Here is a 26,164-nt window from a genome sequence, read left to right on the forward strand (position 1 = left end):
GCAAAGGATTTGTCAGAAGAAATAATAAGTGTCTAATTTAAATCTCCGTTCTTCATGTACAGGTGTTGGATTGAGGTTTGTCACCTTGACCTGTGTGATTATTAAACGTCAAGGCTAAAATGTCAGCACCAATGTCTCATACTTGGAAAAAAGGGCTCATACTTGGAACACAAAAAGGATTACAGTACCTCTTTTTGATTCTATTTAGGTCTGATCCAGATTTCTAATGGTCTGTTGACTCTGAATTCAAAAGACATTTGCATCGAAAAGTATGAAGAGTTTGCTTCAGGAGTGGACTAAGGTCTGGTTAGACTGTAAGTAGATTAGAAAGAATCAGAATTCCGAACGAATCAGTATGAAGTAACACATTATCCCATTCTTCGATTTTGGGTCATGCTTGGGTCAAGACTGTTTTCGTATGTAGTCCTTCTCACTGTAAATGAACCAATCTCAGACTGACCACGCTACGACCGTCTCTAGAAATGGAGTTGGTCTGATCCAGATTTCTAATGGTCCGTTGACTCTGATAACATACTTCCTTTTATATGAACCGGAAACTGTCTGGTAGGATAAAAACAAACAGAACACTTTTGATCGTAATTCAACATTAGTAAAAGTTTTGTAGAAAAACATGTTCAACTTGTTAACATACATGTAAACAGTCTAAAAGAGCCTCTGAACCAAAGCTAAATTCAAAAGACATTTGCATCGAAAAGTATGAAGAGTTTGCTTCAGGAGTGGACTAAGGTCTGGTTAGACCGTAAGTAGATTAGAAAGAATCAGAATTCCGAACGAATCAGTATGAAGTAATTCATAATGTGAAAGCAAAAAACACATTATCCCATTCTTTGATTTTGGGTCATGCTTGGGTCAAGACTGTTTTCGTATGTAGTCCTTCTCACTGTAAATGAACCAGTCTCAGACTGACCACGCTACGACCGTCTCTACAAATGGAGTTGGTCTGATCCAGATTTATAATGGTCCGTTGACTCCGATAACATACTTCCTTTTATATGAACCGGAAACTGTCTAGTAGGATAAAAACAAACAGAACACTTTTGATCGTGATTCAACATTAGTAAAAGTTTTGTGGAAAAACATGTTGAACTTGTTAACATACATGTAAACAATCTAAAAGAGCCTCTAAACCAAAGCTAAATTCAAAAGACATTTGCATCGACAAGTATGAAGAGTTTGCTTCAGGAGTGGACTAAGGTCTGGTTAGACCGTAAGTAGATTAGAAAGAATCAGAATTCAGAACGAATCAGTATGAAGTAACTCATAATGTGAAAGCAAAAAACACATTTTCCCGATCTTCGATTTTGGGTCATGCTTGGGTCAAGACTGTTTTCGTATGTAGTCCTTCTCACTGTAAATGAACCAATCTCAGACTGACCACGCTACGACCGTCTCTACAAATGGAGTTGGTCTGATCCAGATTTATAATGGTCCGTTGACTCCGATAACATACTTCCTTTTATATGAACCGGAAACTGTCTAGTAGGATAAAAACAAACAGAACACTTTTGATCGTAATTCAACATTAGTAAAAGTGTTGTAGAAAAACATGTTCAACTTGTTAACATACATGTAAACAGTCTAAAAGAGCCTCTGAACCAAAGCTAAATTCAAAAGACATTTGCATCGACAAGTATGAAGAGTTTGCTTCAGGAGTGGACTAAGGTCTGGTTAGACCGTAAGTAGATTAGAAAGAATCAGAATTCCGAACGAATCAGTATGAAGTAACTCATAATGTGAAAGCAAAAAACACATTATCCCGATCTTCAATTTTGGGTCATGCTTGGGTCAAGACTGTTTTCGTATGTAGTCCTTCTCACGGTAAATGAACCAATCTCAGACTGACCACGCTACGACCGTCTCTAGAAATGGAGTTGGTTTGGTTTGATGCGTCTTTCTGGTCTTGTCGCCCTCTCCCGGGCAGAAGGGCAACACGGCTGGATCAAACGAGACTTCGGAAAAAGTTGCTCTATTACAAGCGAGCGTCATTATACAGGACTGCAGTACCTGGAGGAGGTCAAGTCAAAAGAATGAGGCACTCCTAACTTGGAGGAGCCGAAATATTCCTTATTTCTCTGTCTGAGTGTGTGTTAATTCAGAAGAGTACAACCTGACCATGTGTGATGACATCTATTAAACAGACAAGAAGCAAGGAATCATGCAGAGACAGAGTTCAATTTAGCTCATGGGGAGAACGCATGGAGCTGCACACTTAGTCACAGTCTCGCCCTACGCTCTAAGGTACAGCTCCTGCATCCCTCTATTTTAGAGGAGTTCCCCAGTCATCATCACTGAGGCCGCCTCTAAAAGGAGTAATAAAACATATCATGCAAAGCAGCTCCAGTACGCACAATACGTGACGGAATGTGCTGGGGGCCTTGTGATTTCGCTTTGTCTCTGCTTCGTCTGCGTGCTGTCATCTTATCTTCGTTGAGGTCCTTGAAGTCCTTGGCTGTTAGCGGGCTAAAACAAAGATAACATCTGCGGCTGAGGCCACACCTCAGACAAGTAGTTTTGTCCTTGCACAGATAGAAAAAGTACAGCTTGAGCACAATAGCTAATAACTATAGCAACAGACTTTAAGCATACTAAAGTTGTGTGATAACTTACACATAATTATTCTAACACCATGTAAGGAGATGTTTGTGTGTAAGTGACTGGGTAAACAACAGATGTATACCATAACTTGTAGGTTTACGTTAAGATAAACATGGAGTCTCTCCTCCAGGATAGAGCTATCCCTTTTGCATTCCGAAGCCTGGTTTTATTGCTTCTTCTCGTGGGAGAGCTAATTCCAGTCCACATGCAAATGTCCAAATAAGGCTCAAACACTATTTACTTAAACCTGGTGGTTCGCTTTCTCCAAGTTGAATATAAACATTCACCATATGTAGAAACTAACTCTACTTGAAACGTCCCCTTTTTATCACCAGACTCAAAATGCCGCCCCTTTTGTTGTGACTGGAGCCCATTTGACAGCATACACAGTGTGGATAAAGGCATGGAAAACTGTTGTTTTGATCACTTAATTGCATGTTTTTCATGCCCTGGTCCATGGTCACTTCAAAACTGATATGGTTACCATTATGAGCAAACAAGTCATATAAAAGAATCACCTTTTTTGTAAAAAGGCCAATAGCCTGTGTTTTCTCATAATCTTTCAGCATTTTCTCAAACATATTGAGGAAAACATCAGTAGAAGAGGACACAAAACAGAATGCTAGCAGCTTACCTTTTTAGGGCCCGCATGGCCCATTGTACAAGGACTCCCAAAGGGAGTCCTTATGCAATGGGACATAAGGACCTATTGAATTTGTAAGGTTTTATTATTATTATTATACCGGCCGCCTCTTTGAGCTGCAATTTGACCCACTTAACATGCTTCAAAACTCACCATATTTGACGCACACGTCAGGACCTGCGAAAATTGCCTTTTGATGAAAAAACCAAACCCCAAAAATAAAAATTGCGCTCTAGCGCCCCCTAGAAAAAAAAAAACTAGACTGCCTGTAACTCCCACTAGGAAGGTCGGAGAGACATGAAACAAAAACCTCTATGTAGGTCTGACTTAGATCTAGTTTTCATAATTGTACATCCTTGGGCTCAAATCAACAGGAAGTTGGCAATTCCCCCTTCAAGACAAAAAAGTACTAAAAACAGTCACTTTTGCCTCTTTGAGCTGTAATTTCACCCCCTTTAACACGCTTCAAAACTCACCAAACTGAACGCACACATCAGGACTGGCAAAAATTGTGATTTAATGAAAAAACCTAACCCAAAATTTAAAAATTGCGCTCTAGAGCAATTTTTGAATAAAACTGAGAAAAAACTGCTCCTCGGGAGAAAACAATGACAAAACTGCCTGTAACTCCCACTGGGAAGGTCGGAGAGACATGAAACAAAATCCTCTCCGTAGGTCTCACTTAGACCTACATTTCATAAATTGACAAACCCCAGCAAAAATCTACAAGAAGCTTGCTATTCCCCCTTCAACACAACATTTTTGTAAAAACCGGTAACCTTTCTTCAAACATTATCTCCTCTGAGCGTGTTTGTTGTTTCGGCTTCAAACTAACACAGGAGAGAGATTGAACTCTTTTGATTAAAAGTTATCGAAAGAGTTTTAATACCGGCTCCGGTTTTGATTTTATGACCCTTCAAAGAGCCGCTGCGCTGATGCTGCTGTTTTTTCAAGAAGGCTGCTTAAAAGCAGGAAGCACCAGCGTGCCCACACAATGCAGACAAGGTAGGTACACTACACAAAAGTATTGGGAGAATTCGGACTAAAAGTAGACAAAAGTATTGGGACACTTATGACGAAAACTGAACAAAAGTATTGGGACACTTAGGACTAGCACCTGCCAAATACGCGGGCCCGACCAATGCTGCTTGGAACTTTAATTTTCTCTTGTTTTTTTTAGCGGAGGGTGTAAACCTCTTTTCTTATTTTTTCCGCAGGTTATGACTAGAGATGTCCGATAATGGCTTTGATATTCCGATATTGTCCAGCTCTTAATTACCGATTCCGATATCAACCAATACCGATATATACAGTCGTGGAATTAACACATTGTTATGCCTAATTTTGTTGTGATGCCCCGCTGAATGCATTAAACAATGTAACAAGGTTTTTCAAAATAAATCAACTCAAGTTATGGAAAAAAAATGCCAACATGGCACTGCCATATTTATTATTGAAGTCACAAAGTGCATTATTTTTTTTAACATGCCTCAAAACAGCAGCTTGGAATTTGGGAGATGCTCTCCCTGAGAGAGCATGAGGAGGTTGAGGTGGGCGGGGTTAGGGTTGATGTGGGTGGTAGGGGGGTAGCAGGGGTGTATATTGTAGCGTCCCGGAAGAGTTAGTGCTGCAAGGGATTCTGGGTATTTGTTCTGTTGTGTTTATGTTGTGTTACGGTGCGGATGTTCTTTGTCATTCTTGTTTGGTGTGGGTTCACAGTGTGGCGCATATTTGTAACAGTGTTAAAGTTGCTTATACGGCCACCCTCAGTGTGACCTGTATGGCTGTTGACCAAGTATGCATTGCATTCACTTGTGTGTGTGAAAAAGCCCTAGAAATTATGTGATTGGACCGGCACGCAAAGGCAGTGCCTTTTAAGGTTTATTGGCGCTCTGTACTTCTCCCTACGTCCGTGTACACAGCGGCGGTTTAAAAAGTCATACATTTTACTTTTTGAAACCGATACCGATAATTTCCGATATTACATTTTAAGGCATTTATCTCTAGTTATGACTCATCTTTCGCCTCCTAGTAGGGCTCCTGATTTTGGGGATCGCTTTTGGCTTAAGTATTTTACTTTTTTTTTTATCCAAACTCCGACCAAAACCCTTGGAATCATTAAAAATATCCCTGCAAATGACACTCCTGTCACTTGGTCCGTCCCATTTTGCACGAGTCAGCTTGACAGGAGAGGTCCATACTTTCCTCACATTGACATCATTTTAGAAATTGTAAGCAGGCTAAACCCTTTTGGAGTTGTATTGCCACAACCTGCAACACTGCATTTGACGGACATATTTCCTAGATCCTTCAAATAACCTGATTCAGGATGAAGATGCTACCAAAACACAAATTACGCAATGTTAAATTGCCTCCGGTCTTCTGGAGGCGACAGGGGGATGATGCATGCCCGCCCACATTTTGGAGCTAAAAGTGGGCATTCCAAAATGTGCTCAGAGTCATTGGAAAACAAGCCTAAAATAGCTACCGTGTCTATTTGAGGGGAAGTTTACCTCTAGGCATCATTTTTAGGTCCAGAACGCTGAAATAGGTGCCAGTATTGTTAGCATTACAGGGGCCCTTTAAGGTCTGGTGAGAGAAATCAAAAGAAGGATCATTCAATTCAAGTTGAGTTCTTAACCTTTTTCAGTACAAAGGATCAAATATTAAAGGGGAACATTATCACAATTTCAGAAGGGTTAAAACCATTAAAAATCAGTTCCCAGTGGCTTTTTTTATTTTTCGAAGTTTTTTTCTGAATTTTACCCATCACGCAATATCCCTAAAAAAAGCTTCAAAGTGCCTGATTTTAACCATCGTTATATACACCCGTCCATTTTCCTGTGACGCCACACAGTGATGCCAACACAAACAAACATGGCGGAAAGAACAGCAAGCTATAGCGACATTAGCTCGGATTCAGACTCGGATTTCAGCGGCTTAACACTGTCTGATAAGATAATTACTAACAACTATGAACTAGGTTTACAGCATATGAAATACATTTGGCAACAGAGGGCGCCACCATCCTCGTCTCCGGTGGGCCAGCAGAGGGCGCCACCATCATCCTCCCCGGTGGGCCAGCAGAGGGCGCCACCACCATCTTCCCCGGTGGGCCAGCAGAGGCGCCACCACCATCTTCCCCGGTGGGCCAGCAGAGGGTGCCACCATCATCTTCCCCGGTGGGCCAGCAGAGGGCGCCACCACCATCCTCCCCGGTGGGCCAGCAGAGGGCGCCACCATCCTCTCGTCGACCACGAATGTGGTAGTTCCATGGGCGACCGCCTCGCCAATTGCGGCGGCGTTCAACTCGCCGTCGCCACCTGACTCTTCCCCGCTGGTTGCGGGAACACTTGGCCTGGCGGCCCACCGCCTTGTCCTCCCTCCACCCTCCCGTGACGTTGGACTGTTTTTTTTGGGGGGGGGGTTCCTAGAACGTCTGGTATCCGTTGTGGGAAGAGGGGCTACTGTCAGGTTTGTCACTGACAGTTTAGTTATGTTTTGAGTTTTTCCTCTGTTTGTCTTTTTTTCCTGTCGGCGCTCTTATTTTGGTTATTTCCTACTTGTCTCCCTGAGTGCTGTGTCCCCTCAGCTGTGGCTGATTGGCACCTGGCCACACCTGGTGTCAATCAGCCAGCTGCTATTTAAACCTGCCTTCTCCTCCAGTCAGTGCTGGATTATTGTCATTCCTACTTGTCGATGCCAGTGTAGCTGTAAGCGGTAGCGGTAAGCAATTTATTCTAGATGTTTGTAGCTTGCTGTCTTTTTGTTCCTCGTCTTCCAGTTCCTGTTTTCCTGGCATCCTGTTTCCTGTTCCTAGTTCCTGGTTTGTGTTTTTTCCTTTATTTTATGAACATTAAATCATGTTTTCCCGCACAATGCCTTCCGCCTTCTCTGCATCTTGGGGTTCGTCACCAACAAACTCTGACACAACATGCACTTTGAGAGTGCAGACAGCCCATTTCAGGCGTGCTCAGAACATATGTTTTTCCACGATTTCAGCACTCAGGTTAACCATACCTAAATAGACACAAAATACTGCATTACACAAGACTACCCAACTCGAATGATTGAAAAAAATAAATGTTTTTAAGCTAAATTATTGGTAAACACAGTTTATGTATAATAATTTACGAAAAACCGCGAGTAATGAATAACGTTTTCATCAATGGATATATTCTGTAGACATACCCTCATCCGCTCTCTTTTCCTGAAAGCTGATCTGTCCAGTTTTGGAGTTGATGTCAGCAGACCAGGGAAGCTAGGGTCGATAAGGGACGGTGTGAGCCAAGACATCCAGGGGGTTTAGCTTGCTCGTCTGCGGGAACAAACTGCCGCCATTGCTTGCCGTGCTACCGAGGTCCTTTGTCCCTGAATTGCTCACACACTCCGGCAGATTCAATGGGGGTCTGGTGGCAGATTTCTTTGACTTTATGGTTGGAAAAGCATCTGCTTTGAGTGTCGCAGGATATCCACACATTCTTGCCATCTCTGTCGTAGCATAGCTTTCGTCGGTAAAGTGTGCGGAACAAACGACTGACCATTTCGTCGACTTTCCCCACACCCTCGTAGTTTGAACAAATTTCGTCCAATTTCTTGCCACTATGGCATCTTTGGGCCACTGGTGCAACTTGAATCCGTCCCTGTTCGTGTTGTTACACCCTCCGACAACACACCGACGAAAGTGAGAAAATGGCGGATTGCTTCCCGATGTGACGTCATCACTCCGAGAGCGAATAATAGAAAGGCGTTTAATTCGCCAAAATTCACCCATTTAGAGTTCGGAAATCGGTTAAAAAAAAAAAAAGGTCTATTTTCTGCAACATCAAGGTATATATTGTCTCCTGGCTGGCCTGGGAACGCCTCGGGATCCCCCGGGAGGAGCTGGACGAAGTGGCTGAGGAGAGGAAAGTCTGGGCTTCCCTGCTTAGGCTGCTGCCCCCGCGACCCGACCTTGGATAAGCGGAAGAAGATGGATGAATGGATGATTCCTGGTTATGTTAGGCCAGCAGAGAAGGCCTTGCTGGCCCTGACGGCACACCACTGACATTGCACAATTAAACTGCTTTATTGACTTTACAGAGGTGTTTAATTTGGGGTCTTCACAATCATTATGCTGGTTTCCAGAACTGAAATTGATCAAGTGCGAGGCGTCAGAAAACACCTTAGTCCGCCTCCACAGGTGCACTTTCAGAAGGGAGTGTTGAAAAAAAAACCAGCAAGTAAGTGCACTATTTATTTTCCTCCGCCAACGGTCCTATTAAGTTCCTGAAGCTGTGGCATCCTGTAGTTACTGAAGACGTACAAGGCGGGTGATACGGGCGATAACTCTAATAATTCAATTGATAGACCAGGTCGGTGAAGAATCTATTATTACTGGGGGCCGCCCTCATCTATATCCAGTGGCTGCAGCCTGCAAGCAGTCATTTCCCATCTCGCCGACTGTCTGGATGACTGATCAGCATTGTGATTGTCTCCCCGCCGCCCCCTTCCAGCACGCCACCGCCACATACATCAGCAGCCTCTCATACATCTTCAGCCACCTCCGACACCGATCCAGAGCCAGCCGTAGAACCACGTTAAACGTTGCAATCAGCTGCCCCGAATTGGGCCAATTTCTCATAACCTTGTCTGCTCGCGGCACCTCGCCTTGAATCATAAGGCCGCTCCGGGCGTTCCAATCCGTCAACAACGAGCGGCGAGACACGGCCGCCCCGGACAGCTGAAGAGGTGGAATTGACATTTAATAATCTGCGCGAGGCCCCGGAAAAAAAGCCCGGCGCGGACATTGCGGAGCCGATGTAATGGAGCCTCGGCGAAGCCCGTCACGAGGAACGGCTCGACGGGCGGACGGCGACTGTGAAATGTTTTATTTCCACGGCGGTGTCAGCCAGTGCGGGGAACATGAAACCGTAGAAAAAATGAAAGAACGGCACATCCTTTGAAATCCAAACAAAATGTCCGTAGGTTGGAAAAGTGAACTTCTCGTGAAGGATCCGAGAGAAAACAGACGTCTCTTTTCGAGAATTCCTATTGATCCTTTAATGACGGAACAACAAAGCCTCTCCTCCGACAAGAACGGCAACCTGAATCAATGTTTGGGACTAAACTGAATAGCAGCAATTTTCGCCCCCCCCCCCCTCAAATAACGAGCGACGACGCAAAAAGAAAGCTGCCAGTGCATCTTCATCCCAGCATCTTAGCGGGCTCTGAAAGGTGCGCTGTGGAAATTGATTGTCTTCTTTTCTCCTCCTCGCAATCTTTTCTCCCCTCCAAAAAGAAATAAATAAAAAAGTGCCGATTGATCCGGCCGACTGAGTGCGCCGTCTTGTCAGTGTCTTCCCCCGTTCGACAATGGCGGCGTTGATGTTTCTGGGGCCATTAGTTATGACCACCTTGCCAGACGAGACATCGATTGGCGGCCTCGTTGTAAATGCGACAGCAATCATTTCACTCGGGGGAGAACGCGGCGGCGACAGAGTATGCTTATTTCAGCCTGTTTATGATGACATCTATTTGCTTTTTACATGCACTCCAAACTTCAGACTCCGTAGATTTGTTGGGTTACTGTATTTTTCGGACTATAAGGCGCACTTAAAATCCTTTCATTTTCTCAAAAATGGACAGTGCACCTTATAGCTCGGTGCGCCTACTGTAAGGCATAATTCTGGTTATGCTTACTGACCTTGAAGCAATTTTTATGTGGTACATGGTGTCATGATAAGTGTGACCAGTAGATGGCAGTCACACATAAGAGATAAGTGTAGACTGCAATATGATGGCAGTAAACAACACCAAAACTTTAAATGTTCCATTGAGAATATAGAACATTACAGACAGCACTCAAAAATCTGTCGAAATGTTTTTAGTAGGACTTCGGTAAGCTATGAAGCCTCACCGCTTGATGGATTGTCGGCGCATTAAACATACGAGTATTATTATGGTGCGTGTATAAGGACCGCAAATTGGCAATACAGTCCAAATTTGGAGCGGTTTTGTCCCAGCAAGTGGAGGGCGTCGACCGACCCATCCTCTACATCAGCCGGAAGCTATCCGAAAGAGAGGCCAGGTACAGCACAGTGGAGAGGGAGTGCCTCGCCATCAGGTGGGCGGTCGGGGCCCTCCGATACTACCTCCTGGGGCGCTCATTCGGTCTCTGCTCAGACCACAAACCCTTCCAGTGGCTCCACCGCATGAAAGATGCCAACGTGCAGATCACCCGTTGGTATCTAGCTTTGCAACCCTACAACTTCAGAGTGATACATAGACCGGGTGCACAGGTGGCCGTGGCCGGCTTCTTTTCCCGGTGGGGAGGAGGGTGGAGTAGGCGCGTCCGGACGGCGTCCCGGCCTGAGTCTGGCGCTGGAGGTTTGTTGGGGGGGCGTGGCCTGCGGACATGCAGTGAAGCGGGGTGTGTCAGGACCGGCTTCGAGATTAGTGACAGGTGCGTAGATGACACAGCTGTGAGTGTTTGTCTGATCACCTGTCGCTCTGTTAAAGGCAGCAGTCGGGAAGGAGAGGGGGTTGTTGATGGTGGAGAACGAACGAGAGAAACTTGAACATGGCTGAAAAGCACAACTTGTTGCAAAATAAATCATTGTTCGCAAAGATGAACATGGCTGTCATGTCCGTCACTGGTGGTCCAGAGAACCTGGAGGAGCAAGACCTCCACAAATGTTTTTAGTAGGACTTCGGTAAGCTATGAAGATGCACCGCTTGATGGATTGTCGGCGCATTAAACATACGAGTATCATTATGGTGCGTGTATAAGGATCGCAAATTGGCAACACAGTCCAAATTTGGAGCGGTTTTGTCCCAGCAAGTGGAGGGCGTCGACCGACCCATCCTCTACATCAGCCGGAAGCTATCCCAAAGGGAGGCCAGGTACAGCACAGTGGAGAAGGAGTGCCTGGCCATAAGGCGGGCGGTCGGGGCCCTCCGATACTACCTCCTGGGGCGCTCATTCGGTCTCTGCTCAGACCACAAACCCTTCCAGTGGCTCCACCGCATGGAAGATGCCAACGCGCGGATCACCTGTTGGTATCTAGCTTTGCAACCCTACAACTTCAGAGTGATACATAGACCGGGTGCACAGGTGGCCGTGGCCGACTTCCTTTCCCGCTCCCTCACAATGATAAATGTGACCAGTAGATGGCAGTCACACATAAGAGATACGTGTAGACTGCAATATGATGGCAGTAAACAACACCGAAACTTTAAATGTTCCATTGAGAATATAGAACATTACAGACGGCGCTCAAAAATCTGTCGAAATGTTTTTAGTAGGACTTCGGTAAGCTATGAAGACGCACCGCTTGATGGATTGTCGGCGCATTAAACATACGAGTATCATTATGGTGCGTGTATAAGGACCTCAAATTGGCAATACAGTCCAAATTTGGAGCGGTTTTGTCCCAGCAGGTGGAGGGCGTCGACCGACCCATCCTCTACATCAGCCGGAAGCTATCCGAAAGGGAGGCCAGGTATAGCACAGTGGAGAGGGAGTGCCTCGCCATCAGGTGGGCGGTCGGGGCCCTCCGATACTACCTCCTGGGGCGCTCATTCGGTCTCTGCTCAGACCACAAACCCTTCCAGTGGCTCCACCGCATGAAAGATGCCAACGCGCAGATCACCCGTTGGTATCTAGCTTTGCAACCCTACAACTTCAGAGTGATACATAGACCGGGTGCACAGGTGGCCGTGGCCGGCTTCTTTTCCCGGGGGGGAGGAGGGTGGAGTAGGCGCGTCCCGGCCTGAGTCTGGCGCTGGAGGTTTGTTGGGGGGGCGTGGCCTGCGGACATGCAGTGAAGCGGGGTGTGTCAGGACCGGCTTCAAGATTAGTGACAGGTGCGTAGATGACACAGCTGTGAGTGTTTGTCTGATCACCTGTCGGGAAGGAGAGGGGGTTGTTGATGGTGGAGAACGAACGAGAGAAACTTTAACATGGCTGAAAAGCACAACTTGTTGCAAAATAAATCATTGTTCGCAAAGATGAACATGGCTGTCATGTCCGTCACTGGTGGTCCAGAGAACCTGGAGGAGCAAGACCTCCACAAATGTTTTTAGTAGGACTTCGGTAAGCTATGAAGACGCACCGCTTGATGGATTGTCGGCGCATTAAACATACGAGTATTATCGTGGTGCGTGTATAAGGACCGCAACTTGGCAACACAGTCCAAACTTCAGACTATTTACATTTGTTGGGTTACACCGCATTGAATCCGAGAGATACAGTATCATTGTTTAGTGACAGTACTAGTTGTATCAATTACAGACTTTGCTAAGATGCTAACAGAACTCATTAGACAACAACATGTTGGGGAAGTAGCTCTTTAAGAAGCCGCTTGTAAGCTTCAAAGAACAAAGCTTAGATTTCGCTACCCATTAGCTATGATTTTGTGAGCCCCAAAGCAACAAAACAATAATTTACCAAGCATCCAATCGGTTTGCAGCAGCTCAAAGCCACTAGAGAAGGATATCTACATCACATTTATACCCCATTGTGTATTTTTCACAAGGCTATAACTTATATGTGTGTGCTAGGGTTGTCCTGATACCAATATTTTAGCTTCGAAATAAGGTGACCACATTAAAATGGCATAATTGGCTTCATTTTAACAAACAATCTAGGGTACATTAAACATATGTTTATTATTTCAAACAAAGAACAATGTAGTCCTTAAATAAAATTGTGAACATACCATTGGCGTTGTTAGGCCTATTTTAGGGGGGCTCAAGCCCCCCTAAATAATCTGGTGTTATATATATATATATATATATATATTATATATATATTATATATCAAATTTTTTTTACAAATACATGCCGACATATTCATTATAAAGTGGCCCGAATATGAGTTTAAATAAATAATAATATAACCTGTCATTATTCACTCAGTTTCCCCTCACTTCATAGCGTAAGGTAGAGAGCCCCTTTAGTGTGTCGGTATCCAATCCATTCCACTTGTTCATATAGAAAATGCCCACATCACTCAAAATCCAGTCCGCATTTTTTATGCGACCTTGCTTGCGGTCCTTGGACTTGTTTATATAGAAAATGCCCACATCACTCCAAATCCAGTCCGCATTTTTTATGCGACCTTGCTTGCGGTCCTTGGACTTGTTTATATAGAAAATGCCCACATCACTCCAAATCCAGTCCGCATTTTCTCCGCGACCTTGCTTGCGGTCCTGCAGGTGTACGAAGCACATTAGCACACAGCACTGCAGAACAAGAACGTGAACGGATGCAGAATGGACATAAGAAACTTTTTCAAGAAAGTAAGTATTCATCACTGCTTGTAGTAAAATGTATTAGCTCCACTTTACACCAGGTCTGTGTTTGACAAAAAGTTGACATTCCCGCTCTAAAATAATGCTGCTACTTAGTTAGCTAGTTAGCCTGAAATGCATCATTAAGGTCCTGATTATTTATAAAGTTAAATGTGCACTCTTTTTTACCATTTGCTATCTTTGGGGTTACTTCCTTCTGGAGCATCAGCTGTGTTTCTCACTTTACACATGGAGGAGAACAGGAGCTGAGCTCATTCACATATGACTATCATCAGTAGATAATAATAATAATCATCATGCAAGTAATTGTTTCTTGTTGATGCTGTAAACAAAATGTCACTGTGCAAACCCATGTTTGTTGTTGTACTGAACACAGATTGAAAATAAACCGACTGAAATAATAATAGTAACAATGAATCATTTCTAAGTCTTTGTTAGCCGTTTGTGAAGTTTTGTGCTCGTGCCCTACGTTCGCTCGCATCCTGTGCATCTCCTGGGGGCTAAACCCCCCCTGTCCTTAAAAGCTAGTGACGCCCCTGGAACATACAATGCAACTTGTCTTTTAGTAGTAAGTAAACACACAAAGGCTCCTAATTAGTCTGCTGACGTATGCAGTAACATATTGTGTCATTTATCATTCTATTTTGTCAAAATTATAAGGGACAAGCTGTAAAAAGTTATTATTAATCCACTTGTTCATTTACTGTTAATATCAGGTTATTTTTTGTTTCAACATGTTCTATCTACACTTCTGTCAAAATGTAATAATCACTTATTCTTCTGTTGTTTGGATACGTTACATTAGTTTTGGTTGATACCACAAATTTAGGTATCGATCCGATACCAAGTAGTTACAGGATCATACATTGGTCATATTCAAAGTCCTCATGTGTCCAGGTACGTATTACCTGAATCTATGAATATAATATGAATTTTAATAAAATAAAAAAAATTGTGTGACGATAAAAAATATCAATGTAATCATAGTAGTATCGACTAGATACACCCCTGTACTTGGTATCATTACAGTGGATGTCAGGTGTAGATCCACCCATAGCATTTGTTTACATTGTGACACCGGTGAGCTATTGTATCCTCCTACGGTGTGTAGTGAAGCATGTTTAGCCATTCCTTGTCCTGCAGGGATGATACTTGTAAAAAACGTACTTTATTCGTCGCCATGGAGACGAGGATTAGTGATTTAGAAGTAACTAAAACACTGACGGACGGACGTTAGCCGCTAGCTAGCTCGCCATGTTTTAAAGCACCTCTTCCTGAGGGCGTTTCAGTGTTATAACTTCACCTTTATCTTTACTTTTTAAGCCAAAATGCGTCCGTCCTCCCTTTTCTGTCTACACACTGTGTCTGCTTGTAAGTACTCTGTGATTGTGCGCTGCCGAACATGCTCCTCTGCTCGTAAAACCAGCAGTGTCATGGCGTGAGGTCATGCCCGAGAACCGGTACTTTTCAAACAGAATATAGTACCGTTTTTGATTCATTAGTACCGCGATACTATACTGGTACCGGTAACCCTAACCCTAACCCCAATATGTATGTATATATATGTATGTATATATATATATATATATATATATATATATATATTTATATATATATATATATATATATATATGTATATATATATATATATATTTATATATGTATATATATACACATTTATATATATATATATATATATATATATATATATATATATATATATACACTGTATATATATATATATATATATATACACTGTATATATATATATATATATATATATATACACTGTATATATATATATATATCCATCCATTTTCTACAGCTTGTCCCATTTGGGGTTGCGGGGGGGTGCTGGAGCCTATTTCAGCTGCATTCGGGCGGAAGGCGGCGTACACCCTGGACAAGTCGCCACCTCATCACAGTATATATATATATATATATATATATATATATATATATATATATATATATATATATATATATATATATATATATCGATGCTGTCATCTAGCAAAGCTGAATTTGACCAAGCAACCCCCCCGTACCAAAAAGCCCTTGATGAAAGCGGATACAATTTCACCCTCACCTATGAACCCACGCCAGGAAACCAGCCAAAAAAGAACAGAAAATGAAACGACATCATCTGGTACAACCCCCCATACAGCAAAAACGTCTCAACTAACATTGGACACAAATTCCTCAATCTGATTGACAAACACTTTCCCAAAGACAACAACCTAAGAAAAGTATTCAACAAGAACAACATTAAATTGAGCTACAGCTGCATGAACAATATACAACAAATCATCTCAAACCACAACAAAACAATTGCAAATGAGCCGTCGGCCCCCAGACAGAGCGACTCCAAAACCAACAAAGACTGTAACTGTCGAAAGAAACCTGATTGCCCTCTCAACGGGGGATGCTTACAAACATCAGTTGTCTACCAATCTAAGGTAATACGCAAGGACATTAACACATCCGACACATATGTAGGATTAACCGAGGGAGAATTCAAAACCAGATGGAACAATCACAAGGCTTCTTTCAGGAACCAAAACCTGCGAAATGCCACAGAACTCAGCAAACACATTTGGGACCTCAAAGACAATAATGTTGAATATTCAATAACATGGCAAATTCTTGCATCCAGCACACCTTACAATAGTGGTAATAAAAGATGCAACCTATGCTTGAAAGAGAAACTGTTTATTATTTACCGTCCAGACCTGTCATCCCTCAGCAAGCGCAGCGAAATTGTAACAGCATGCCGCCATAGACGGAAACACCTCCTAGGTAACACATGAGCCAATCACCACGCCCCTACGCCAGCCTGCACCCACCCACTCTGTGCCCTATATAAACCATGGTATGTGAATGCTCCCATTAAAATCTCCTGATGATTGAGGGTACCCCCCCTCATGAAACAGGCCTGTAGAGATGAAATAGTCTTGTGATTTTCTTCCCACACATACATATATTGCGCTCTACTACGGTATCGAGCACTATTTTTTGGATAACCTTATTAAGACACATATATATATATATATATATATATATATATATGTGTGTATATATGTGTATATATATGTGTGTATATATATATATATATATATATATATATATATATATATATATATATATATATAATTTAAATTGGGTACAACAACTTACGATTCGATTCCGATTCCGGGGGTAAAGATTCAAATTTGAATCGATTCTCAATTCACCATGATTCTCGATTCACAATCATTTTTACCACACAATATTTAAATCTAAAATTATAATAAAACACTTTTAAAACAGCTTACAGGTTATACTAGCTCTTTTTGGCTGCTGACGTATATTTCTGATGAATAATGTGTGAAAAATGTTATTTCAAGAATTGATTCTTTTACATATTTACATATTTTTAAGACATTTTTTTTTTTTTAAATGATGAACCGATTCAGAATGGCAATCAGTAACAATCGCTGATGTGAATCAATTTTTCAGGATCTAATAGTCACCTTAAAAATACACAATTATATGAGTACATTAACAAACATTATTATCTCTGGGCCAAATATTTATATGGTATTCTAATAGATTGTGCCGGTAATATTTAATAAGTGGCCATTGAGAGTAAATATGTATGTGCTGTCTTTACACCATGTGTGTGTTTGTGTGGCCCTGGCTGGTCCAGCATCCCTCCATAGAGGGCAGCCACAGACCTGCCTGAATGGCCGCCTCGCTCCAGCTGTGTACATTTTGCGTCTGCGAGAGCGGCGAGTCAATGAATCTCGATAATGCGAGAGCCGGGCCACATAACTCACGTTGATAGTCCGTACATTGTGCCAAGAGACGATAAATCTGCAGCGGCGGAACATGAATATGCAGCGGCAGTCGGTCTGGCTTGTTCCCCCCCCCCCCCCCCCCCCCCCCTCACCCCATCCCTCTTGCATGATGCAGACTTTAAACCCCCTCCCACCCGAAAAAGCCAACATCCTTCCAAACAGAGGAATAAAAGCAATGAGCCACGACGCCATCTCATCAATAATGCTCCGCTAAAGATTGAATTGTTTCATTGTTTTGTTAGCGTGAGCGGCGTAATTGCATATCATAACAAAAATCAATCTGGGCATTATGGTGTATGGAATGACTTCATCATGTTTATTCACTCTGTCCGTGAATGCACCACAAAGAATTCAGGTAAACCACTCATTAGGCACGTCTGCTCAGTCCAATTTCATCTGCAGATATATCTGACTTAAGTCCCAAATCCAACATTTGAAATAAACCAGAATCCCTGACTCTAAATCTTAAGGAGGACATTAACTGTAGTCCCAAACCCCAATCTCGGACCTTACAATTTAAAGCTAAACCATCGCCTATAACTCTAGACCAGGGGTGTCAAAGTTGTTTTCACTGTGTCAAGTTCAAACATTTATGACATCTATTAAACAGACAAGAAGCAAGGAATCATGCAGAGACAGATTTCAATTTTGCTCAATGAGGAGAGACGTTTTGGGCTGTACACTTAGTTACAGTTCCAACCTACGCTCTAAGGCAGTGGTACCGGTCCGTGGATTGATTGGTACCGGGCCAAACAAGAAATTAAAAAAAATATATATATATTATTAAATCAACATAAAAAAATGCAAGATACTTACAATTAAAGCTGCAAGCAGCAATGGACGGGACCGACTTTGAGAGCTCATAAAATCCAAACCGGAGCAGTAATTAAAACTATTTCAACAACTTTTAATCAGAAGGGTTCAATCTCTCTCCTGTGCTAATTTGAAGCCGACACGACAAACGCGCTCGGAGAAGATAATGTTGGAAAAAAGGTGACTGTTTTTACACAACTTTTGTATTGAAGGGGGAATTGCAAACTTCCAGGTGATTTTTGCTGGTTGTTGTCAGTGTATGAAATCTAGGTCTAAGTGAGACCTACATAGTGGTTTTTGTTTCATGTCTCTACGACATTCCTACTGGGAGTTAGAGGCAGTTTTGTCCGTGCAATTTTGAGTTTTGTGGTTTGGTTTTTTGATTAGATCGCAACTTTCGCCGGTCCTGATGTGTGTGTCCAATTTGGTGAGTTTTGAAGCATGTTAAAGGGGTCAAATTACAGCTCAAAGAGGCGGCGGTATAATAATAAAACGCTAGAAATTCAATAGGGTCCTCTGTCCCAAAGGGACTCGGTCCCTAATTAGTGCACCAACCCAAAAAACCGCCCTCCTCCATTCACACTCATTTACACTCATTCACACAAAAGGGTTGTTTATTTCTGTTATTAATATTTCTGGTTCCTACATTATATATCAATATATATCAATACAGTCTGCAAGGATACAGTCCGTAATTGTAATTTTTAATGACAACAAAAAAAGAAAAAAGAGAAACAGCCCCAGTTAGACACAATATATGATTATTCAGAAATGGAAATGTGCTGACACCCGTGATATCGTTCTGTCTCTGCTTTGTCTGCAACATGGTACTCTTTGTTCGCCTTTGGCAGTCAGCAGGCCGGGTCTAGACACAAACCCTGATACGAGACGACTCGCAATCCAAGATTGCAAGTTGTCCCTTTGCACAGATAGAAAAGTACAACTTCAGCACAATTGATAACAACTATAGTAACGGCCTTTAAGCAAACGAGTTGTGTGATAACTTACACATAATTAGTCTAACACACTGAGGGCCACATCGCTAAACCATCGCCTATAACTCTAGACCAGGGTTGTCAAAGTTGTTTTCACTGTGTCAGGTTCAAACACTGATGGCATCTATTAAACAGACAAGAAGCAAGGAATCATGCAGAGACAGAGTTCAATTTTGCTCAATGAGGAGAGACGTTTTGGGCTGTACACTTAGTTACAGTTCCAACCTACGCTCTAAGGCAGTGGTCCCCAACCACCGGGCCGCGGATCAATTGGTACCGGGCCGCACAAGAAATTAAAAAAAGATATATATATATTATTAAATCAACATAAAAACGCACGATACTTACAATTAAAGCTGCAAGCAGCGATGGACGGGACCGACTTTGAGAGCTCATAAAATCCAAACCGGAGCAGTAACTAAAACTCTTTCAACAACTTTTAATCAGATGGGTTCAATCTCTCTCCTGTGCTAATTTGAAGCCGACACGACAAACGCGCTCGGAGGAGATAATGTTGGAAAAAAGGTGACTGTTTTTACACAACTTTTGTTTTGAAGGGGGAATTGCAAACTTCCGGTTGATTTTTGCTGGGGGTTGTCAGTGTATGAAATCTAGGTCTAAGTGAGACCTACATAGTGGTTTTTGTTTCATGTCTCTACGACATTCCTACTGGGAGTTAGAGGCAGTTTTGCCCGTGCAATTTTGATTTTTGTGGTTTGGTTTTTTGATTAGATCGCAACTTTCGCCAGTCCTGATGTGTGTCCCCAATTTGGTGAGTTTTGAAGCATGTTAAAGGGGTCAAATTACAGCTCAAAGAGGCAACGGTATAATAATAAAACACTAGAAATTCAATAGGGTCCTCTGTCCCAAAGGGACTCGGTCCCTAATTAGTGCACCAACCCAAAACGCCCTCCTCCATTCACACTTATTTACACTAATTCGCACAAAAGGGTTGTTTCTTTCTGTTATTAATATTTCTGGCTCCTACATTATACAGGTAAAAGCCAGTAAATTAGAATATTTTGAAAAACTTGATTTATTTCAGTAATTGCATTCAAAAGGTGTAACTTGTACATTATATTTATTCATTGCACACAGACTGATGCATTCAAATGTTTATTTCATTTAATTTTGATGATTTGAAGTGGCAACAAATGAAAATCCAAAATTCCGTGTGTCACAAAATTAGAATATTACTTAAGGCTAATACAAAAAAGGGATTTTTAGAAATGTTGGCCAACTGAAAAGTATGAAAATGAAAAATATGAGCATGTACAATACTCAATACTTGGTTGGAGCTCCTTTTGCCTCAATTACTGCGTTAATGCGGCGTGGCATGGAGTCCATGAGTTTCTGGCACTGCTCAGGTGTTATGAGAGCCCAGGTTGCTCTGATAGTGGCCTTCAACTCTTCTGCGTTTTTGGGTCTGGCATTCTGCATCTTCCTTTTCACAATACCCCACAGATTTTCTATGGGGCTAAGGTCAGGGGAGTTGGCGGGCCAATTTAGAACAGAAATACCATGGTCCGTAAACCAGGCACGGGTAGATTTTGCGCTGTGTGCAGGCGCTAAGTCCTGTTGGAACTTGAAATCTCCATCTCCATAGAGCAGGTCAGCAGCAGGAAGCATGAAGTGCTCTAAAACTTGCTGGTAGACGGCTGCGTTGACCCTGGATCTCAGGAAACAGAGTGGACCGACACCAGCAGATGACATGGCACCCCAAACCATCACTGATGGTGGAAACTTTACACTAGACTTCAGGCAACGTGGATCCTGTGCCTCTCCTGTCTTCCTCCAGACTCTGGGACCTCGATTTCCAAAGGAAATGCAAAATTTGCATGGTTGGGTGATGGTTTGGGGTGCCATGTCATCTGCTGGTGTCGGTCCACTCTGTTTCCTGAGATCCAGGGTCAACGCAGCCGTCTACCAGCAAGTTTTAGAGCACTTCATGCTTCCTGCTGCTGACCTCCTCTATGGAGATGGAGATTTCAAGTTCCAACAGGACTTGGCGCCTGCACACAGCGCAAAATCTACCCGTGCCTGGTTTACGGACCATGGTATTTCTGTTCTAAATTGGCCCGCCAACTCCCCTGACCTTAGCCCCATAGAAAATCTGTGAAAAGGAAGATGCAGAATGCCAGACCCAAAAACGCAGAAGAGTTGAAGGCCACTATCAGAGCAACCTGGGCTCTCATAACACCTGAGCAGTGCCAGAAACTCATCGACTCCATGCCACGCCGCATTAACGCAGTAATTGAGGCAAAAGGAGCTCCAACCAAGTATTGAGTATTGTACATGCTCATATTTTTCATTTTCATAATTTTCAGTTGGCCAACATTTCTAAAAATCCCTTTTTTGTATTAGCCTTAAGTAATATTCTAATTTTGTGACACACGGAATTTTGGATTTTCATTTGTTGCCACTTCAAATCATCAAAATTAAATGAAATAAACATTTGAATGCATCAGTCTGTGTGCAATGAATAAATATAATGTACAAGTTACACCTTTTGAATGCAATTACTGAAATAAATCAAGTTTTTCAAAATATTCTAATTTACTGGCTTTTACCTGTATATATATATAAATCAATACAATCTGCAAAGATACAGTCCGTAAGCACGCATGATTGTCATTTTTAATGACAACAAAAAAAGAAAAAAGAGAAACAGCCCCAGTTAGACACAATATATGATTATTCAGAAATGCAAATGTGCTGACACCCGTGATATCCCCCAGTCTCTGCTTTGTCTGCGTCACGGTACTCGATGTTCGCCCTTGGCAGTCAGCAGGCCGGGTCTGGACACAAACCCTGATACGAGACGACTCGCAATCCAAGATTGCAGGTTGTCCCTTTGCACAGATAGAAAAGTACAGCTTCAGCACAATTGATAGTAACTACAGCAACGGCCTTTAAGCATACGAGTTGTGTGATAACTTACACATAATTATTCTAACACACTGAGGGCCACATCGCAGTTATGTTTGGCCCCACAGGGCCGATTTTAACAGTGAATACTATTATTACACAATCTTTTCATGCATTTTTTAAACTAAAATGTAATAATGCAATAATTTACCTCACTGTAAATGGAAAAACAGTACTGCTGTTTTTATGGTAAAAAAAAAAGCAGCTCAGTCGCCAGAATTTTACTGTAAAATTTGCATTTGTTTTTTTTTTACCGTAAATGGAAAAAAAGGAACATTTTGGCACCTGAGCTGCCAGTTGTTATTTTTATTTGTATTTTTTCAACTGTCGATTTTTTGGTCTATTACTGAAAATACCAAAATGGCACCACAGTTTATTACAGTAAAAAAAAGTACTGTTTTTTTCATTTCGAGAAAAATGCTGTAAAAACCACAGTAAATTTCACAATTTGACCATAAAATCTATTGCTACTTTTACATGGCACAATTTCATGGATAACTTGCTTTGAAAACATTATTGTTAGTATTTATTTCTATTTAAATAGGTTTGAATGTTTGATCATATATTTTTGTATAATTAGACAATATTTAAGTTAGCATATTTACATGGAGTACATATCTTTTTTTTTTCGCCCAAAATAGAAATAAATAATACATTTAGTAAGAAAAGGAACAGTACTTTATTGATACATGTTATTTCCAGACTTTCGAGGGCCAAATAAAATGAATTGGCATGCCACATCTGGCCCCCGGGCTTCGAGTTTGACACCTGTGCTCTAGACCTTAACCTAAACCTAAACCTTCCGACTTTTTTTGGTAACACTAAGCCCCGAGGTTAACCCGCATCTTTGACCATCCACCCTAACCATAGTCCCTGGCCATAAACCAGGGTTATTCAACTTCTGGCCCGGTAACGAGTTCAGTTAAAAAATTGGGACACAATTTTTCAGCAAACTCCTACAAACAGTAATGTGCCCTGTGGAGGGGGGCGTGGTCTGCGGGCCTGCCGCGGAGCGGGGTGTGTAAGGACCGGCCTCGAAGTCAGCGGCAGGTGAGTAGATTGCCCAGCTGGGGCATGCTATCTAATCACCTGTCGCCCTTATTAGCAGCAGCCGGCACGAGAGACGTGGTTGGAGTGGATGTTGAGCGGACGCAGGAGGCTGAGAGACATTTTGCTGGAAAGCAAAACCCTACCGCTATATGAAAAATAAAAGACTTGTTACCCAGACTACCGGGCCCACGAGAGCATCTTTGTGGTCAGGAGAACCCACAGGAGGGCAACCTCCACATGCCCCTTTTTGTTTAAAGACACATTGGCAGATCCTTGCATTGACATTTTATCTTTGAACATAGAACACTGGGGTCTAAACATTTACATAACTGAGGCGTTCTTTAAGGCACCCCTTTAAGTCCTCTCCTTTTTGGCAGTTATTTTTCATTATTTGATTTATGTAACTGCCGTAGTTTAGTTGTTCGAGTCAGTAGTCATTTAGTTATACTAGTGGTGTTCCTCAAGGTTCCATTTTAGGTCCTCTGTTTTTCATCACAACCTGACATTGAATAAACTTTTTGGTGGCCTGGCTAACTCCCTTGTAGTCTGCCTAATTCCTCGGTAGCTTTGCTAACGTCTTATTAGCCTGGCTATAAATGGTAGCCTGACTAACTTCAGGGTAGCTGGGCTAGAACTTCCTGGTTGCCTGGCTAACTTTGTGGTAGCCTGGCTAACTTATCAGTAGCCTTGCTGATTTATTGAAGGACTGGCTATAACGTCCTGGCAGCTGTCTAACTTTCTGGAAACCTGGCTAACGTATTGATAGATTGGCTATAACTTCCTGGTGGCTGTCTAACTTTCTGGTAGCCTTAGCCAAGCTAACTCTTGGTCAGCCTGGTTAACTTATTGATAGACTGGCTCTAACTTCCTGCAGCATGTCTAAGTTTCTTGTCGTCTTGCTAACTTCCTGGTAGTCAAGCTGACTTCTTACTTTCTGGTAGCCTGTCTAACTTTCTGGTAGCTTGGTTGTCGTCCTGGTAATCTAGCTAAATCCTTGGTCGACTGGCTATACCTTTCTGGCTGTCTGGGTAATTTCTTTGAAGTCTCGATAACTTCCTTCCAAAGTCTGCCTAACTTTTTAGTGGTCTGGCTAACTTCCCGGTAGCCTGGCTAACTTCCCAGTAATCTGGCTAACTTCATGGTAGTCTGGCTAACTTCCTTGCAGTCTGGCTAACTTTTCGGTAGCCTAGCTAACTTCCTGGTAGTCTTGCTAACTTCCTTTTAGTCTGGCTACTGTCTTGTTAGATTGGCTAACTTCTTATTAGGCTGGCTATAACTTCCTGGTAGCCTGGCTAACTTCCGGGTAGCTCGGCTAGAAATTTCTGGTTGCCTGGCTAACTTTGTGGTAGCCTAGCTGATTTATTGATAGATTGGCTATCATTTCCTGGCAGCTGTCTAACTTTATTGTAGCCTGGCTAACATATTGATAGACTGGCTATAACTTCCTGGTGGCTGTCTAACTTTTTGGTAGCATGGCTAACTTCCTGGTAGCCTTAACAAAGAGTTAGCCTGGTTAACTTATTGATAGACCGGCTCTAACTTCCTGCAGCATGTCTAACTTTCTTGTCATCTGGCTAATTTCTTGGTAGTCACGCTGATTTCTTACTTTCTGGTAGCTTGGTTATCATTCTGGTATGTTAGCTAAATTCTTGGTCGACTGGCTATAACTTTCTGGCTGTCTGGGTAATTTCTTTAGAGTCTCAATAACTTCCTTACAAAGTTTGCCTAACTTTTTAATAGTCTGGCTAACTAACCGGTAGCCTGGCTAACTTCTCAGTAGTCTGGCTAACTTCATGGTAGTCTGGCTAACTTCCTTGCAGTCTGTCTAACTTTTCGGTAGCCTAGCTAACTTCCAGGTAGTCTTGCTAACTTCCTTATAGTCTGGCTACTGTCTCGTTAGACTGGCTAACTTCTTATTAGGCTGGCTATAACTTCTTGGTAGCCTGGCTAACTTTGTGGTAGCCTAGGTGATTTATTGATGGATTGGCTATAATTTCCTGGCAGCTGTCTAACTTTATAGTTGGCTGGCTAACATATTGATAGACTGGCTACAACTTCCTGGTGGCTGTCTAACTTTCTTGTCATCTGGCTTGCTTCATAGTAGTCAAGCTAACGTCTTACTTTCTGGTAGCCTGTCTAACTTTCTGGTAGCTTGGTTATCGTCCTGGTAAGCTCGCAAAATTTTTGGTCGACTGGCTATAACTTTCTGGTTGCCTGGGTAATTTCTTTAAAGTCTTGATAGCTTGTTTATAAAGTCTGCCTAACCTTTTAGTAGTCTGGCTAACTTCTCAGTAGTCTTGTTAACTTCATGGTAGCCTGGCTAACTTCTGGGTAGCTGGGCTAGAACTTTCTGGTTGCCTGGCTAACTTTGTGGTAGCCTAGTTGATTTATTGATGGATTGGCTATAATTTCCTGGCAGCTGTCTAACTTCCTGGTAGCCTGGCTAACGTATTGATAGACTGGCTATAACTTCCTGGTGGCTGTCTAACTTTCTGGTAGCATGGCTAACTTCCTGGTTAACTTATTGATAGACTGGCTCTAACTTCCTGCAAAATGTCTAACTTTCTTGTCATCTGGCTAACTTCCTAGTAACCAAACTAACTTCTTACTTTCTGGTAGCTTGGTTATCGTCCTGGTAAGCTAGCAACATTTTTGGTCGACTGGCTATAACTTTCTGGTTGCCTGGGTAATTAGCTTGTTTATAAAGTCTGCCTAACTTTTTAGTAGTCTGGCTAACTTCTCAGTAGTATGGCTAACTTCATTGTAGCCTGGCTAACTTCCGGGTAGCTGGGCTAGAACTTTCTGGTTGCCTGGTTAACTTTGTGGTAGCCTAGTTGATTTATTGATGGATTGGCTATAATTTCCTGGCAGCTGTCTAACTTTCTGGTAGCCTGGCTAACGTATTGATAGACTGGCTATAACTTCCTGGTGGCTGTCTAATTTTCTGGTAGCCTGGCTAAGGTATTGATAGACAGGCTATAACTT

The 26,164-nt window shown here is 42.4% G+C and overlaps 1 long non-coding RNA gene across 1 annotated transcript in view; it reads left to right on the forward strand.

The window, feature by feature from the left end:
• The window catches only part of LOC140678732 (uncharacterized), a 41,113-nt gene extending 17,934 nt beyond the window's left edge, over positions 1–23,179 (forward strand). The window contains exons 2-3 of the long non-coding RNA XR_012050351.1: positions 2,952–3,017; positions 23,079–23,179. This is a non-coding gene — a long non-coding RNA (uncharacterized lncRNA). The remainder of the gene's footprint in view (positions 1–2,951; positions 3,018–23,078) is intronic.
• Positions 23,180–26,164: the final 2,985 nt, after the last annotated feature.

The sequence above is a fragment of the Nerophis lumbriciformis genome, linkage group LG04 (genome assembly GCF_033978685.3).
Source record: "Nerophis lumbriciformis linkage group LG04, RoL_Nlum_v2.1, whole genome shotgun sequence".
Taxonomy (NCBI): domain Eukaryota; kingdom Metazoa; phylum Chordata; class Actinopteri; order Syngnathiformes; family Syngnathidae; genus Nerophis; species Nerophis lumbriciformis.